Below are 14,055 nucleotides of genomic sequence, written 5' to 3'. Positions count from 1 at the left end.
GGAGAATTCAACTGGTGACTGTCATTCCTTACCCCCAGGAGAATTCAACTGGTGACTGTCATTCCTTACCCCCAGGAGAATTCAACTGGTGACTGTCATTCCTTACCCCCAGGAGAATTCAACTGGTGACTGTCATTCCTTACCCCCAGGAGAATTCAACTGATGACTGTCATTCCTTACCCCCAGGAGAATTCAACTGGTGACTGTCATTCCTTACCCCCAGGAGAATTCAACTGGTGACTGTCATTCCTTACCCCCAGGAGAATTCAACTGGTGACTGTCATTCCTTACCCCCAGGAGAATTCAACTGGTGACTGTCATTCCTTATCCCCCAGGAGAATTCAACTGGTGACTGTCATTCCTTACTCCCCAGGAGAATTCAACTGATGACTGTCATTCCTTACCCCCAGGAGAATTCAACTGATGACTGTCATTCCTCACCCCCAGGAGAATTCAACTGGTGACTGTCATTCCTTACCCCCAGGAGAATTCAACTGGTGACTGTCATTCCTTACCCCCAGGAGAATTCAACTGGTGACTGTCATTCCTTACCCCCAGGAGAATTCAACTGATGACTGTCATTCCTTACCCCCAGGAGAATTCAACTGATGACTGTCATTCCTTACCCCCAGGAGAATTCAACTGATGACTGTCATTCCTTACCCCCAGGAGAATTCAACTGGTGACTGTCATTCCTTACCCCCAGGAGAATTCAACTGATGACTGTCATTCCTTACCCCCAGGAGAATTCAACTGATGACTGTCATTCCTTACCCCCAGGAGAATTCAACTGGTGACTGTATTCCTTACCCCATTCAACTGGTGACTGTCATTCCCAGGAGAATTCAACTGGTGACTGTCATTCCTTACCCCCCAGGAGAATTCAACTGATGCCTGTCATTCCTTACCCCCAGGAGAATTCAACTGATGATTGTCATTCCTTACCCCCCAGGAGAATTCAACTGATGACTGTCATTCCTTACCCCCCCAGAGAGAATTCAACTGATGACTGTCATTCCTTACGTTCCCACCCCCAGGAGGAATTCAACTGATGACTGACTCACCCGGGAGAATTCAGCCTTGACTGTCATTCCTCACCCCCAGGAGAATTCAACTGATGACTGTCATTCCTTACCCCCAGGAGAATTCAACTGATAACTGTCATTCCTTACCCCCAGGAGGTCAATGATGACTGTCATTCTTACCCCCAAAATTCAGCTGATCTACAATATTTCATACCCCAGGAGAATTCAACTGATGGCTGACTGTCATTCAATGTTCCAGGAGAATTCAACTGATGACTGTGTCATTCCTGATGACACCCCAGGAGAATTCAACTGATGACTGTCATTCATACCCCCAGGAATTCAACTGGTGACTGTCATTCCTTACCCCCCAGGAGAATTCAACTGATGACTGTCATTCCTCACCCCCAGGAGAATTCAACTGGTGACTGTCATTCCTCTTCCCCAGGGGTCATTCCTCACCCCCAGGAGAATTCAACTGGTGACTGTACCCCCATTCAGCTATATTCCCCCCAGGAGAATTCAACTGGTGACTGTCATTCCTTACCCCCAGGAGAATTCAACTGGTGACTGTCATTCCTTACCCCCAGGAGAATTCAACTGATGACTGTCATTCCTTACCCCCAGGAGAATTCAACTGATGACTGTCATTCCTTACCCCCAGGAGAATTCAACTGATGACTGTCATTCCTTACCCCCAGGAGAATTCAACTGGTGACTGTCATTCCTTACCCCCAGGAGAATTCAACTGGTGACTGTCATTCCTCACCCCCCAGGAGAATTCAACTGGTGACTGTCATTCCTCACCCCCAGGAGAATTCAACTGATGACTGTTCCTCACCCCCCATTCAACTGATGACTGTCATTCCTCACCCCCCAGGAGAATTCAACTGGTGACTGTCATTCCCTTACCCCCAGGAGAATTCAACTGGTGACTGTCATTCCTTACCCCCAGGAGAATTCAACTGGTGACTGTCATTCTTACCCCCCAGGAGAATTCAACTGATGACTGTCATTCCTTACCCCCCCAGGAGAATTCAACTGGTGACTGTCATTCCTTACCCCCCAGGAGAATTCAACTGGTGACTGTCATTCCTTACCCCCCAGGAGAATTCAACTGATGACTGTCATTCCTCACCCCCCAGGAGAATTCAACTGATGACTGTCATTCCTTACCCCCCAGGAGAATTCAACTGATGACTGTCATTCCTCACCCCCAGGAGAATTCAACTGGTGACTGTCATTCCTCACCCCCAGGAGAATTCAACTGGTGACTGTCATTCCTCACCCCCAGGAGAATTCAACTGGTGACTGTCATTCCTTACCCCCCAGGAGAATTCAACTGGTGACTGTCATTCCTTACCCCCCAGGAGAAGTCAACTGGTGACTGTCATTCCTTACCCCCAGGAGAATTCAACTGATGACTGTCATTCCTTACCCCCCCAGGAGAATTCAACTGACTGTGACTGTCATTCCTTACCCCCAGGAGAATTCAACTGGTGACTGTCATTCCTTACCCCCAGGAGAATTCAACTGGTGACTGTCATTCCTTACCCCCAGGAGAATTCAACTGGTGACTGTCATTCCTTACCCCCAGGAGAATTCAACTGGTGACTGTCATTCCTTACCCCCAGGAGAATTCAACTGGTGACTGTCATTCCTTACCCCCCAGGAGAATTAACTGATGACTGAAATTCACTTGACTGTCATTCATACCCCCCAGGAGAATTCAACTGATGACTGTAATTCCTTACCCCCAGGAGAATTCAACTGGTGACTGTCATTCCTTACCCCCCCAGGAGAATTCAACTGGTGACTGTCTGGGAGAATAACAAAAACAGTCGCATTCTATTTGAGTAAATCTGATCTGATAAATCTGATCTGATCTGATAAATCTGATTTGATTGAAAACAAACCAGGCTTACGTTTCAGCATGAATCGCCTTCTTCATCAGAGCCTTGAGTATGAAGGCGGGTGGCACCTATACAGCCTCACAGAGGGGTGTCCCGCTCATCAGCTCAATAGAGGAGCAACTAGATGGGCTTGTCAAATGAGTATGATCATCATTTGAAGATTCCTACACACACACACACTCCACCTGAATAACAAGAGACAAAACATATGAGAGACCGCTGTTCATTTAGAGCCTTAGTCTCGACACGATCTAAGCAGTCGATCCACAGTGCCCCCTCTCTGTCACAATTTCTAAACAATATTATAATACCAGTGTGGAAAAACAAACCCGAGCAGATTTCTCACGTTTTGTCTTTTAGGGCGTGACTCTCATTCTCTCTAGTGAGCCATGATGAGACATGACTGTGGCCGTGTTCCAGGAACCTCCTTTGGGGAAAAATATGTTTTTATTTTTGTTTTTTTTATGATTTCAGCTTTAGTCTCAATCATTCGCCTTAGTCTAAGGCAGTTGTCACCATCCTTTTCTGAAAGATCACTTTTGCATTCGAAAACCAAGCCGAGATCTACAGCTCCGATGTAAAAAAATAAAAATGATTTTAAAAATAAAGGAGAAAAAAAGGAAATGCTATGCAACATTAACATACCAAAAACTGTTTTGTAGGATTGAGGTTTGTGCAGTAAGTCAAAAAAAATTATCACAGCATATTGGCTATATGTCTGGACTGCCAATGTTGTTCTCGGACCATACTATATTTCAAAACTCGAGCTTTGATAACAAAATAGATCAGTTGTATCACTTGCGAGTCATAGCTGAGCATAAATTGAAATAATTAGCTTTTTAACATTTTTACTGGACCTGTACCTGATGTTCAGTCACGTTGGCAGAAGCCGCAGCAGATGGCCACCCGCCTCTCGCCGACAGAGCAAGTGCACCCGCCTCTGCCGGCAGGGCTTCAAGTGCACCCCCGCCTCTGTGACGCCGACAGGGCTTCTGAATCAAGTGCCCCCGCCTCTCGCCGGCGGGCTTCTGAATCCCCGCCTCCCGCCGACGGGGCTTCTGAATCAAGTGCACCCGCCTCTCGCCGACGGGGCTTCTGAATAATTTTTAGAGGTTTAGGATGTTTACTATCATAGGAGCGTGTTCCTACAGAGAAGTTGGCAAGAAATAGTCGTTTCAAGCTTATCACCGTACCTTTAAAAAAAATATATATATACACACACAAAAATTGGTGAGGTCCAGGGAATTGACAGAGGAAGTGTAATGCTCTTCTGTAAATAAAAATGGAGATTAGTGGAGTTGGTACAACACATCTACTCAAGTTGTCCTCTGCGCCCCTCCAGACTACCAGAATCTCATCACTCTATCGGAGCCACAGCGCCATAATTAGTGGCGATAGAACAGCTTCTATTGTCAAAACTCTGCTAAATAGATAACAACCTGGCTACACAGATGGAGTTGACCCTTGTATTGACCCATGTACACTGACACACTTGCTTCCGTCCTGGCTCTGTCGGCGTTCCAATTTATTCCCAAAGGTGTTCGATGGGGTTGAGGTCAGGGCTCTGTGCAGGCCAGTCAAGTTCTTCCACATATGGGATTCCATGGCTGCTCGGCCATGGAAATATGTTTCATGAAGCTCCCCAACGAACAGTTCTTGTGCTGACGTTGCTTTCAGAGGCAGTTTGGAACTTGGTTGTGAGTGTTGCAACCAAGGATACGATTTTTACTGAGCTCTAAAATAAGCCATTCTTATGAGCCAGGCCTAATCGCCCAACATCAGTGCCCAACCACACTAATGCTCTTCTGGCTGAATTGAAGCAAGTCCCCGCAGCAATGTTCCAACATCTGGTGGAAAGCCTTCCCAGAAGAGTGGAGGCTGTTATAGCAGCAATGTTCCAACATCTAGTGGAAAGCCTTCCCAGAAGAGTGGAGGCTGTTATAGCAGCAATGTTCCAACATCTAGTGGAAAGCCTTCCCAGAAGAGTGGAGGCTGTTATAGGGTCCTGTGTGGCCTACAGTCGGTAGAGCAAGCGCTTCCCAGAAGAGTGGATTCCCGCTGGGACCACCCATATGTAAAAGTAGTGGTTCCAACTTGTAATCTGACAAAAGCCTTCCCAAATGGGATATATATATTATTATTATGTTATAGCAGCAATGTTCCAACATCTAGTGGAAAGCCTTCCCAGAAGAGTGGAGGCTGTTATAGCAGCAATGTTCCAACATCTAGTGGAAAGCCTTCCCAGAAGAGTGGAGGCTGTTATAGCAGCAATGTTCCACCATCTAGTGGAAAGCCTTCCCAGAAGAGTGGAGGCTGTTATAGCAGCAATGTTCCAACATCTAGAGGAAAGCCTTCCCAGAAGAGTGGAGGCTGTTATAGCAGCAAAGACGGGGACCAACTCCATATTAACGCCCATGATTTTGAAGTGACATGTTCGACGAGCAGGTGTCCACATACAGTTGGTCACGTAGTGTAGCTAGGTGGGGACAACCACCATCTCTCCCTGGTGAAATACATGTTAAAGACATTATTCCTTCCCATCCAGGTTTCCCTGTCCTCCTCTCAGACCCAGGAGGTCTTCCAGTCTGTCAACGGCCCCAAACCCCCACACAGCTCCGGCATCAATGTCAACGCAGCACCATTCCAGTCCATGCAAACAGTAAGGTCACACACTTTTAGATACTTGGAGACACACACACACACACGCACACAATGGCTCACATGTAATCTTTTCTGAGACAAGGACGCTACTTTTATTACTATTTGGGAGGGGGGATTTTACACGCAAAACCATTCTGTGATGATATTAGGAAAAAGGAGCTAGGTCACCTTATGTTAACATCACTGAACTAAGAAAGAGGAGAGCATTGTTTTGATTTGAGCCATGCATACGCATACCACTGAGGCTAAGCTTCCTGCCATCCAGGACCTACAGTTGGAGTCAGAAGGTTACATAGACTTAGGTTGGAGTCAGAACTTTACATACACTTAGGTTGGAGTCAGAAGGTTACAAACACTTAGGTTGGAGTCAGAAGGTTACATACACTTAGGTTGGAGTCAGAAGGTTACATACACTTAGGTTGGAGTCAGAAGGTTACATACACTTAGGTTGGAGTCAGAAGGTTACATACACTTAGGTTGGAGTCAGAAGGTTACAAACACTTAGGTTGGAGTCAGAAGGTTTACAAGGTACATGTTAGGTTGGAGTCAGAAGGTTACATACACTTAGGTTGGAGTCAGAAGGTTACAAACACTTAGGTTGGAGTCAGAAGGTTACAAACACTTAGGTTGGAGTCAGAAGGTTACATACACTTAGGTTGGAGTCATTAAAACTCGTTTTTCAACCACTCCACAAATTTCTTCTTAACAAACTATAGTTTTGGCAAGTCGGTTAGGACATCTACTTTGTGCATGACATTTTTCCAACAGTTGTTTACAGACAGATTATTTCACTTATAATTCACTATCACAATTCCAGTGGGTCAGAAGTTTACATACACTAAGTTGACTGCCTTTAAACAGCTTGGAAAATTCCAGAAAATGATGTCATGGCTTTAAAAGCTTCTGATGGGCTAATTGACATAATTTGAGTCAATTGGAGGTGTACCTGTGGATGTATTTCCAGGCCTACCTTCAAACTTAGTGCCTCTTTGCTTGACTTTATGGGAAAATTAAAATAAATCAGCCAAGACCTCAGAAAAAAATTTAAGTAGACCTCCATCTCCAAGTCTGGTTCATCCTTGGGAGCAATTTCCAAACGCCTGAAGGTACCACGTTCATCTGTACAAACAATAGTACGCAAGTATAAACACCATGGGACCACGCAGCCGTCCTACCGCTAACCTGTATCCCCGCCCACTGACTAGGTACCGTGCCCTGCATATAGCCTCGTTATTGTTATTTTGTTTTTATTTTTTAAACTTTTAGTTTATTTGGTAAATATTTTCATAACCAACAGTTCAAGACGAGTTAAGGGCTTGTACGTACGAATTTCACGTCGTACTTGTATTCGGCGCATGTGACAAAGTTTGATTTGACGAGCTCCACTTGGACAAGGTTGAGTAGCAACAGATTGCATTCCTTAGTTTGTGGCAGGGATTGGCCTGAAACACAAGTTCCAGATTGTGACTAACTCTGACCTTTTCTCAATATTTTCAGGAAGTACCTATTGTTCATGGTTGAACCACAGTACTCACCAGGCTGCCGTATTCCCCTCAGGTATTCAACCTCAACGCCCCTATCCCGCCAGCCAATGAGACGGAAGCCTTGACCCAGGCCAGCCAATACCAGAACAGCTACAGCCAACAGGGCTTCAGCAGCCAATCACAGCAGCTCCCTGTGGAGCAGACGGAGATGCAGACAGAGAAGCAGCAGTCTGGTGAGTTAGCAGGGTTAGAGCAGTTTTCGGCTCTTTTCCCACTTCCGAGTGGAGCCATACACCATTGTGCTGCTGTAACCATCCTGGAAGGACACGTTGAACAACGATATTTCATGACTGGTCTTAAAATTGCCATTTTACATAAACATTATTATTTTTTATTTTTTTCCTGTAGTGGTTAGTGCCTTCCACTCCCAGGACCTATCCCTGCCCAGCCAGGACTTGTCCCAGAGGCAGCAGCTCAGCCAGCAGGGTACAGGGTTTGGGCCTGGGGCCAGTCACCAGGCCCAGTCCTTCTACAACAGCAGAGGCATGACCCGCAGGGGGGCACATAATGCCAACGGCTACAGAGGTCCAGTATCGGTCCTTTACAGTCACTGTTAACTACTGCAGGGCCACACAGCATTTGTTTTTTTATATTTTACCTTTTATTTAACGAGGCAAGTCAGTTAAGAACAAATTTTTTATTTTCAATGACGGACTAGGAACAGTGGGTTAACTGCCTTGTTCAGGGTCAGAACGACATCTTGTCAGCTCGGGGGTTTGAACTTGCAACCTTCCGGTTACTAGTCCAACACTCTAACCACTAGGCTACCCTGCCGCCCAGCATCTTCAATATACTACAGCTTTCTGTTCGCTTTTGGAGTTGATGATATTGTGTTTGAGAAGTGAGACCTTTTAAAATATACATATATATATATAATATATATAAATATATATATATATATATATAAAATTGAGTGTAACGATCCATTCCAGGGTGTGACAGTCACCGGTCTGCTTTCACCAACACTCCTAACTCTGGACACCAACAGGCCCACTTCAACACACCTCGGGACTACTCCAACGGGGGCAACTACCAACGGGGGGTAAATAGCTTTTGACCTCATCACTCACACAGGTTTGGGATGGATGTTGAGCTAACATGCTCAGGACCAGTTTCCCGGACACGGATTAAGCTCTGGACTAAAAAGCACTTTCAATTGGGGGAGCTTTTTTTTTTTTGTAGTTCAAGACCAGACTTAATCTGTGTCTGGGAAGTTGGCCCTCAAAGTTGTCCTTCCCTTTGCCATAAGGGATCTTGGACGGTCGCAAATGTTCTGTTTGGCATCTATAAGAGCAGGGAGTGGCAGGTTGCCTAGCGGTTACGAGCAGTGGGCCGGTATCCCAGAGCGGACTGGTTTTGTGTTCCTTCTCCTTGCCATTTTACTGAATAGTCTCATTGTATTTGTTAGGAATCTATAAAGGACTTCTCTCTCTAAGAACTGTCAATAATGTTGTTCTCCCTCTTCCCCCGTCGCTTCAGAACGGTTATAATCAGGTAGACCGTGAAATGCTGAATCAGAACTACAAACGTGGTGCGGGTCAGGGACCCAGAGGTGTGTCTCGAGGAGGCAATGCCCAGGCCAACAGGTCCTGATCGGGTCTGTTTGACTGACTCCGACTGCTGGTTCCAACTCCTCGGCCTTTCAATGTTTTCAGATCTAAGGGATCACACGCACCGTACTGAATGTTGATCTGCTGTTTGTTCAGCGACCACCTGATCGCTGGTGGACATGTGACATTTTCGTGCGACTCTACGTGTAAAATCTGTTTGCAGTCAGCACTCTGAACAGAGGTGTTAAGTTCTCTCAGCTGGAAAAAGCTACTGGTCTGTCTGAGCCTTAAAATGTCTGGAGACGTAAAACTGGTGTAGTGGTAGACTGACTTATGTCTCTCTTTTTTTTGTCCTGAGTGGGACAAGGATGCAACAATCGCATGTGAAGTTTCCACCATATTGCGTATTACAGATCTGTAAAAAAAAAAAAAATGTAAGGGTCCAAGGTGGTGGTGGGGGGGGGGTGTAAGGAGCGAATTGGGACAGGTTTTGACTGAGCGACATGCCATGCCACACTTATCCAAGATACCCAGAATGCAGTTTGCCCCCACCTCACTTTTTATTTGTCATGTGGTGTTCCTCATTAGTTTAAAAAATATTTTTAAAATCCTGCCTTTTGGATCAAAGTCATGCCTGCTTTGACATTTAAAATAAAAAACGATTTGTTTTAAAATGAGTCTGAATATACAAGCCAAGCTGTAAATCCGACAACTGGGTTTAAGCATTCCCTGTTTTGAAGCAAATATTCCTGTAAACTTTTTTTAAATGAAATAACACATACTCTGTCACTGCTGGTCCGAGCCCCCAGGGGTACTTCTCTATTCTCTTGCCCAGTGCCACCACCCCCCCCTCTTTTTTTCTTATTTTCCCCACATGATGTGATTCTGGGTTCTAAAAAAATCATTTTTGTTTTTAATTGTTTTTTTAAAGAATCTCTCAATTCCTCAGTTTGTAAATTGATGTTGCATCGGAGGGTTTCAATAAAGATGATGTTGCATTATCCTTGATTTGTGGTCGTTGTTGTCTATTGCTGAGTGATTCAGGAGCAGCAAGGATCGAACAAGATGGTTTCCTTGTTGAATTGTCTTTCACATAGAAAAGTGATTGCAGCAGATGGATGACTTGGAGTTAAACAGGAGATGTCTTTATGGAGAGTGTGGATTACTAGAACATGTCATTGTAGGTTTGTTTCCAATACACACGATTTGACTATCATTACAAATTCTGGTGTGTGTGTGTGTGTGTGTGTGTGTGTGTGTGTGTATTTCACATTGATGTTGGGTGACGTGTGTCATATATATATATACTGCTCAAAAAAAAATAAAGGAACACTTAAACAACACAATGTAACTCCAAGTCAATCAAACTTCTGTGAAAAATAAATTGTCGACTTAGGAAGCAACACTGATTGACAAATTTCACATGATGTTGTGCAAATGGAATAGACAACAGTTGGAAATTATAGGCAATGAGCAAGGCACCCCCAATAAAGGAGTGGTTCTGCAGGTGGTGACCACAGACCACTTCTCAGTTCCTATGCTTCCTGGCTGATGTTTTGGTCACTTTTGAATGCTGGCGGTGCTTTCACTCTAGTGGTAGCATGAGACGGAGTCTACAACCCACACAAAAGCTCAGGTAGTGCAGCTCATCCAGGATGGCACATCAATGCTAGCTGTGGCTAGAAGGTTTGCTGTGTCTGTCAGCGTAGTGTCCAGAGCATGGAGGCGCTACCAGGAGACAGGCCAGTACATCAGGAGACGTGGAAGAGGCCGTAGGAGGGCAACAACCCAGCAGCAGGACCACTACCTCGTCTTTGTGCAAGGAGGAGCACTCCCAGAGCCCTGCAAAATAACCTCCAGCAGGCCACAAATGTGCATGTGTCTGCTCAAACGGTCAGAAACAGACTCCATGAGGGTGGTATGAGAGCCCAACGTCCACAGGTGGGGGTTGTGCTTACAGCCCAACACCGTGCAGGACGTTTGGCATTTGCCAGAGAACACCAAGATTGGCAAATTCGCAACTGGCGCCCTGTGCTCTTCACAGATGAAAGCAGGTTCACACTGAGCACACGTGACAGAGTGGAGAACGTTCTGCTGCCTGCAACATCCTCCAGCATGACCGGTTTGGCGGTGGGTCAGTCATGGTGTGGGGTGGCATTTCTTTGGGGGGCTGCACAGCCCTCTATGTGCTCGCCAGAGGTAGCCTGACTGCCATTAGGTACCGAGATGAGATCCTCAGGCCCCTTGTGAGACCATATGCTGGTGCGGTTGGCCCTGGGTTCCTCCTAATGCAAGACAATGTTAGACCTTATGTGGCTGGAGTGTGTCAGCAGTTCCTGCAAGAGGAAGGCATTGATGCTATGGACTGGCCCGCCCGTTCCCCAGACCTAGACATGTCTCGCTCCATCCACCAACGCCACGTTGCACCACAGACTGTCCAGGAGTTGGCGGATACTTTAGTCCAGGTCTGGGAGGAGATCCCTCGACCATCCGCCATCTCATCAGGATGCCCAGGCGTTGTAGGGAGGTCATACAGGCACGTCGAGGCCACACACACTACTGAGCCTCATGACTTTCTTTAAGGACATTACATCAAAGTTGGATCAGCCTGTAGTGTGGTTTTCCACTTTAATTTTGAGTGTGACTCCAAATCCAGACCTCCATGGGTTGATAAATTTGATTTCCATGTATCATTTTTGTGTGATTTTGTTGTCAGCACATTCAACTATGTAAAGAAAAAAGTATTTAATAAGAATATTTCATTCATTCAGATCTAGGATGAGTTATTTTAGTGTTCCCTTTATTTTTTTGAGCAGTGTATATATATATATATAGTGGGGCAAAAAGTATTTAGTCAGCCACCAATTGTGCAAGTTCTCCCACTTAAAAAGATGAGAGGCCTGTAATTTTCATCATAGGTACACTTCAACTATGACAGACAAAATGAGAAGAAAAAAAATCCAGAAAATCACATTGTAGGATTTGTTATGAATTTATTTACAAATTATGGTGGAAAATAAATTACACCAGTCTAATCTCAAGAGTTGATAGGCTTTGCGAAGAGCTGCTGGCAAACTTGCTGCCTACCATCGCTCAGTCAGACTGCTCTATCAAATATAAAATCATAGACTTAATTATAACATAACACACAGAAATATGGTCGAATCCGGAAACTATCATTTCGAAAACAAATCGTTTATTCTTTCAGTGAAATACGGAACCGTTCATCTAACGGGTGGCATCCCTAAGTCTAAATATTGACTGTTACATTGCACAACCTTCAATGTTATGTCATAATTATGTAAAATTCTGGCAAATTAGTTCGTAACGAGCCAGGCGGCCCAAACTGTTGCATATACCCTGACTCTGCATGCAATGAACGCAAGAGAAATGACACAATTTCACCTGGTTAATATTGCCTGCTAACCTGGATTTATTTTAGCTAAATATGCAGGTTTAGAAATATATACTTCTGTGTATTGATTTTAAGAAAGGCATTGATGTTTATGGTTAGGTACAGTCGTGCAACGATTGTGCTTTTTTCGCAAATGCGCTTTTGTTAAATCATTCCCCATTTGGCGAAGTTGGCTGTCTTTGTTAGGAAGAAATACTCTTCACACAGTTCTCAACAAGCCAGGTGGCACAAACTGCTGCATATACCCTGACTCTGTTGCAAGAGAAGTGACACATTTTCCCTAGTTAAAAGAAATTAATGTTAGCGGGCAATATTAACTAAATATGCAGGTTTAAAAATATATACTTGTGTATTGATTTTAAGAAAGGCATTGATGTTTATGGTTAGCTACACGTTGGAGCAACGACAGTCCTTTTTTTCGCGAATGCGCACCACATCGATTATATGCAACGCAGGACACGCTAGATAAACTAGCAATATCATCAACCATGTGTAATTAACTAGTGATTTATGATTAATCGATAGTTTTTTTTTACAAGGTAAGTTTAATGCTAGCTAGCAACTGACCTTGGCTTCTTACTGCTCCTCGTGGAGTGCAATGAGAGGCAGGTGGTTAGACCCTTGGACTAGTTAACCGTTAACCGGAAGGTTGCAAGATTGAATCCCCGAGCTGATAAGGTAAACGTCTGTCATTCTGCCCCTGAACAAGGCAGTTAACCCACTGTTCCTAGGCCGTCATTTGTTCTTAACTGACTTGCCTAGTTAAATAAAGGTGTAAACATTTTAGATTTATTATCTGCCAAATCGGTGTCCGAAAACTTGAAATCGGCCCTAAATTAAATCGGTTGACCTCTAGTCAAGATGTCCAATCTCCAAAAAAAATCTTCACTCCATCAGCTGCAAACTCCCTGCTGACATCTTCGGTAACCTAAAACAAGGCTGGTTAAATCCATGTATTCAACGCGGAGTCCATGGGGTTAATAACCTCTTACTGCAATGGGCTAAATCAGGGTCACACAGTGTTTCTTGGTCATAAATAAATAGACTGAGAAACCAAAGTATACACCTCACACACATGGTTATGGGCTTCAAAAAAAGACACCTGTATCATGTAAGATTTGAAATGTATTACATTTTGAGTGCGTTTGTAAATTCACTCTGGCTATCTACTCCGATTTCAGAGCACTCGTCTGCCAGAGCGCAGAATAGCTGATGAGGCCGGGTTCAGTAAACATCCGCACAAAAAAGCGTAATTAAAAATTGTTGCCAGCAGCACAGTTACAAACATGAAAACAGCCTAACCAGCTCTGTTAGGGCAAGTAAAATGGTCAGTGAGGTTCTCTCGTTTGTGTCTGGAAATAGCTAGTAAACGAGCCAATGTTCGCCAGTTAAGTTGTCTTGGGTGCGGTTGTGAGGTCAAAGCGTCCAGTGTGCACTCTGAATTTATGAACGCCCTGAGAGTGAAACTCTCTGGACAATCTGACAACACTCTGAATTTATGAACGCCCTGAGAGCGAAACTCTCTGGACAATCTGACAACACTCTGAATTTATGAACGCCCTGAGAGCGAAACTCTCTGGACAATCTGACAACACTCTGAATTCTTGAACGCCCTGAGAGTGAAACTCTCTGGACAATCTGACAACACTCTGAATTTATGAACGCCCTGAGAGCGAAACTCTGGACAATCTGACAACACTCTGAATTTATGAACGCCCTGAGAGCGAAACTCTCTGGACAATCTGACAACACTCTGAATTTATGAATGCCCTGAGAGCGAAACTCTCTGGACAATCTGACAACACTCTGAATTTATGAACGCCCTGAGAGCGAAACTCTCTGGACAATCTGACAACACTCTGAATTTATGAACGCCCTGAGACAAACTCTGGACAATCTGACAACACTCAATTTATGAAGAGCGAAACCTGAGAGCAAACTCTGGAC

General features: G+C 44.6%; 1 pseudogene; it reads left to right on the top strand.

Annotated features, from left to right (window-relative positions):
- LOC135508912 (caprin-1-like) overlaps positions 1–8,141 on the top strand; it is a 107,735-nt pseudogene extending 99,594 nt beyond the window's left edge.
- The last annotated feature ends 5,914 nt before the right edge of the window (positions 8,142–14,055 follow it).

This window comes from Oncorhynchus masou, chromosome 22, assembly GCF_036934945.1.
Source record: "Oncorhynchus masou masou isolate Uvic2021 chromosome 22, UVic_Omas_1.1, whole genome shotgun sequence".
Lineage (NCBI taxonomy): Eukaryota > Metazoa > Chordata > Actinopteri > Salmoniformes > Salmonidae > Oncorhynchus > Oncorhynchus masou.
The sequence above is the reverse complement of the archived record's forward strand: the minus strand, read 5'-3'. Positions and strand labels throughout refer to the sequence as shown.